Raw genomic sequence first — 5,546 nt, forward strand, 5'->3', positions numbered from 1 at the left:
CCGAGGGGCTGTATATGACTGATGTTTTGCCCGAGGGGTTGTTTTTGATTTCATCATTTTTGCTCACTTTTGAATTGAGCCTTCGTTTGAAAAACTGTTGGAAAAATATCTTTAAATGAATTTTACTGGAACTGGGTTTAAACGAGATGTTTGATTCAAATCCCGATTTTAAAAGCATGTGGTATTTTACTGAGATTTCCTGATATGAACGTTATATGCTTTATTGCTCGCCACTGGTGCTCAGTCTTTATTTATTGTTGTTACTTACTGAGTTGGCGTACTCACATTACTCCCTGCACCTTGTGTGCTGATTCAGGTATAGCTGGACACTGTAGCGGTTATTGAGTGTTCTGGTTACAGATTTCTTGGAGATAGCAAGGTAGCTGTTTGGCGATCGCAGCCCCTGCTCTTCTCTCTCTTATCTTTCTCTAGTTGTATTTAGCTATTTTCCAGGTTGAGTTAGCCTTGATATTGTTAGATAGATTGTAGCAGATGCTCATGACTAGTGACACCCCGATGTCGGGCTTTTCTTTTCCGTACTTCTATTTTTCTTTAATTTGAACTCTTTAAATGGAGGTTTTATGTTAAATAACCTTGAAATTATCTTCAAAATGAAAATATCAGTTTGTTTTGGAAATGAGTCGGATTGTCTAGTTCCACGATAGGCGCCATCACGACAGGGGTTAGTTTTGGGTCGTGACAAATTGGTATCAGAGCCTAGGTTACATAGGTCTCACGAGTCATGAGCGGGTTTAGTAGAGTCTTACGGATCGGTACGGAGACGTCTGTACTTATCTTCGAGAGGATGCAGAACCCTTGGGAAAATTTCACTTTCTTGTATTCTATCATGCGGAATTGATTCAGTTTGAAACATAACTCTTTGAATTCCTTCCACGCATTCGTATGCGCAGAAGAGCGCTTGGTATCTATAATGCATCGCCGGCTTGTGATTCTATGAACGAGGTTTGAGGTGTGTATTATGTGTTTTGGTGATGGGCTAGTCTAGAAGACTTGAGTCCAGGTTTAAACCGTAGTTTTGGCTCGGTAGCTTCAGTTGTAACCTGTACATTTGGACTCATATGTCTGGTAATGCCCCTACGAGTAGAATTCATGGCTCGATGAACGGTGGAATGGCTTTGTGATGAGTATGATGTAACTGCGGGATGTGTTAAGACGGTTTGAATGTGACGAGAAGTGTTTTCTTGAAATATAAAGGAAGGCCATTGGTGGATTGATTTTCATTTTGATGCGACATACGGTCTCGAGTGTGAATGTTTTGAAGGATCTTTCACATTGTAAAATTTTGGGGCAAATTAAATCCTCATGTCTTGTCAATGAGTTTGGACTAAAGAAGAGTAAGTGATTGTGTAGAAATTGTGGTTGCGAATGGGTATTTTTGATGTTGATGGTTCGAGGAAGATAATCTTCGAAGAGACTTAGAGTCGGTAATATTTTATTGGTTCAGGTACGACAGAGATACATTTCGATTTGATGCAGCAGTTGGGTAGCAAAGTACGAGGGGAGATATGACGGGAAGTGTTTCACGGTGGTTGAAGTGCTAGTAGGTCAAGTAGGAGAAGTAGAGGTTGAGAAGTTTCTTAAAAGAATGATTTAACCAAAGTAAGAATGGCAGATTGGCATATGAATTCAATGGTAGGGTAGTTGTACACCTTGAGAAAGTGTAGAATGATTTGGAATCGTGTTAGTATATGAAACGACCTACAAACTCTATCTTGAGTGATGGTTAGTGTACAAAGGAAAATTGAATATGGCAGAAATGAGTGTGTTTGAAATGAATAGAGGCATGAAGATCTGATTATCATGTCAGGTGCAATATTACTTGAGTTCGGAAGGTATTGTTGACGTACAGTTGATGTCAATAGGGAAAGTGCATACTTATACAAATGGTGGGCGAGCATGAACTCAGGAGAATTTACGGATTTCATGGTCCTTGCACTCAGTGCAGTGTCATTGGGAGATGTTGGTAAGGGATTCCACAGGTGGGTTATCTCCTGTGTGTAGCTAGCGGTGGCGTGATGTTGATGAAGCTTTTGCGAGGAATATTACTTGCTACCCGATAGGAGGTCGCGTGTGTGATTGTGGTTGGCGATTCAGAATGTTCGTGAAAACTTAATAAAAGACTTTAAGAAGTCTGGTGGGTTAACGTTGCGAGATATTGGTAATTGAGAAGGAGAAATCCTTGCGGGTTCTAATTTTATATAATTGTAGCTTAAGGCTAAGTGGGGGAGTCTGCTATCGACGATTTGATTGCACGGTTATGGGTCGTATTAGTTTCGGTTCGGGGTATACCGGTGAATCAGTTATGACTTGCAGAGGTCGAGATCGAGGATGACTTGGGTAAAAGAATTTCTGGACACAAGTTGTATTATACTCTATGGTTATAGGAGGACCATAAAATAATTGAGTGGTTATTCACAGAGAATGTAGTGTACATGGAGCGGGAATTTGCTCGGTTGCATAGGAATGTGGGTTACTCTTTATTCCCTGGGGTGTTGGTGTGCTAATAGGGCACATGTCATTTCGTTCTGTTTGGTTGGTTAATTCAAGATTTGAGTAGAGTGGATGACTCTCGAGAATGGTTCCAATGGATTCAAGATTTATAAATATGGCTAGAAAATTGGGAGTTGCATTGAACGTTGTTGAGATTCATGGAATCTTATATCATTGTGAATTATGCATTTCAGTATCTAAGAAGGTGAAGGAAATAGTTTTAGGTTCACATGAAGTCTCTTCGGAGTAAGAATTTTTGGTTGTGGAAACTTTGGGATACATAAAAAGGGAATTTGGCGGCTTATAAGCCTTAGGGCGGCGTGATTCTATTCTAGAGTTCGTGGGGTAAGTTTTAGTTAAGAATAGTAATGTTCTAACAAGGAAAACGTAGCAATTTGAAGGCAATTTAGAAAGAACTTGGAGAAATAGGATAGCTTGGTAGTAGGTTGGGTTAGCACAGTAATGGGTATGATCGGTTCTTTGGGTACTTATGATGTGGCTAGTATATAAAGGTGTATCATGGCAATGCACTCGAATTTGGCAACCTGTGTGGCTTGGTGGAGTTAGAGGAATTCAGTTCAGATAGCTTGGTTATGTGAAAATGGATTTCAAAGTGTTCATGATGGGTTCTACCATAGTTTGAACCAGATATTTTCTACCGATGTACGAAACATATTGTGTGTTATGATTTCCTCCTAGAAAGAAGCAAGAAAGAGGTTTCTGACTAATAAGGTATGTAATTTGCTAGTGACTCAGAGTTGATAATGGAATTCTTATGCTTGTCACATGATGGCATAATATATGTGGTGTCTTGTGCGGGAATAAGATTTACATGTACAAGGTCACAATTCAGTTTTGAAGGGAATGACATAAATTCGTAGGCAGCATGGACGGTTTCAGATCTAGGTAAATGATATTACTATTTGGGATGGCTTGATGAGAGTGTACATTTCAGAAGGGGCAGTGTGTTTTGATTTATGGATACTTCGCTAGTATTGCGGCACTCTCCTGGTTGATCGACTGTTGATATTCAAATTCTTTTTTTGCCCGGTGGCACGGAAGAATTTTTAAAGTATTTCTCGTGGGATGATTATGTATGAGAGAGGTGTTAGGAATTCGGGCGGTGGAGGTGGAATCAAATATGGTGATTCATGTGTTCTATGGAATTGGAGATTGGGAGTTCTCAGGAGCAGATTGTTTCATGGTTGTGGATTGTGAAGTTGTGGCCGGAGCTAGCCAGATGATAGAAGGTGTTATGATTCCGTCATTCTGGACGTTCGGAGGTTGTTTATCTATTTGTGGCTGACCATAGTTGATTTGGGGCCTATTGGTAGGCCCAATTAGGATGTGTATTCTACACCGAGCCGGATTGATTGGCTCCATACTGCTATTGTTGAAGGATGTGCCATTCGGTTGATGTGAAGCTTATTCGTGTTCTAAAATGATCTGTGAGGTACTCTTCTATGTACGAGGAGTTGTGATTCATTGTTAATATGCACATAAGGTGTGGCTCTATTGTGGCCTTATAGCGGAATTTGAGCGAGAATAGTATTGGATATTGCTTGGTTAATGACGTATTGGTTATGTTCTTTTGGGTTTTATGTGGCATTATGTCGTTTGCTTCTCCGTGCTTATGGTAAGGCACTTTGGGTACTTGATGTCGATTTGCGCATGGTTATTGATTTAGCAGGGTGGCTTGAGATCTTTCTCTAGTTGTATTTAGCTATTTTCCAGGTTGAGTTAGCCTTGATATTGTTAGACAGATTGTAGCAGATGCTCATGACTAGTGACACCCCGATGTCGGGCTTTTCTTTTCCGTACTTCTGTTTTTCTTTAATTTGAACTCTTTAAATGGAGGTTTTATGTTAAATAACCTTGAAATTATCTTCAAAATGAAAATATCGGTTTGTTTTAAAAATGAGTCAGCTTGCCTAGTTCCACGATAGGCGCCATCACGACAGGGGTTAGTTTTGGGTCGTGAGACCCTCACATGAAATGGGATTACAACATAAGAAGAGGGAAACATGGTAAAGGAGCAAATAAATAGAAATGAAAAGTTACATATTATAACATAAGAAGAGAGTGTAACATGAGTAAAAATTTCAAATAATATTATCGTTTTATTTAGGAGATTATTAGTTACCAACATAGAAACATAAAAACCACCAGCATGTGCCCAATCTCGGCTGGATCGGCTAAGCCGTCTCACCACAATGATGTGTGGATCGACATTATTTTGCTAGCAATCCATTCATCACAATCAAGGGGCATAATCTTACATAATGTGATAGGACTCATTCCCGATCATCTTCCTACACCGACACGTATAATTTTGGGTGTAGGCCCTTGCAAACTATACCTTCTCGAATATATAATAATACTCCCAAAATATTTCTTTATCGCATTTCATAAAAGCTTTCATTTCATTGAAACTTTTGGACATATATCATAGTCTTTAATCTTGGCACATGGCCACATATCACGTTCTTTCTTTCATTTCATTCATATGCCATGGGTAATTGAAAGTCATAAAAAATTAATTAAAGCATTGGAAAGTAATAACTACAAATACATGTGTCTATGAAAGCTTAAAGTCATTGATATGATTTCAAAGAAGAGATCATGTCAATAGAAATTATGACATGAGTCGAGTTCATAAGCATTTAGTATTCCAACCATTTGAAGAGGAAACATAAACTAAGGCAATGAGAGCTTGAACAAACATTATTGGAGTGTGTAACGAGGTCATGGAATCCATTTATGTGGTAAGGACTTAGCCAAACATATCTTGGTCGGGCTTCTTTATGGATCCTACAACGTTACACAACACATTATTTTTAATCTATATCACAAGATTCAATTGAACCAATATTAGGGAGAATTTTCATGTTTTAGGTTAGTTAGGCATTTTATCAACCACTCGGAGTGCATAGCCCTCTACTACTTCTAGAAATGGTATTTCTTTATCCCTCATCCCCGTTCTATGTCCACATTCACACCCATGACCATCCTTGAGTAGTAGGTGACCTCTAACA

Source organism: Nicotiana tabacum, chromosome 9 (genome assembly GCF_000715075.1).
Source record: "Nicotiana tabacum cultivar K326 chromosome 9, ASM71507v2, whole genome shotgun sequence".
Classification (NCBI taxonomy): domain Eukaryota; kingdom Viridiplantae; phylum Streptophyta; class Magnoliopsida; order Solanales; family Solanaceae; genus Nicotiana; species Nicotiana tabacum.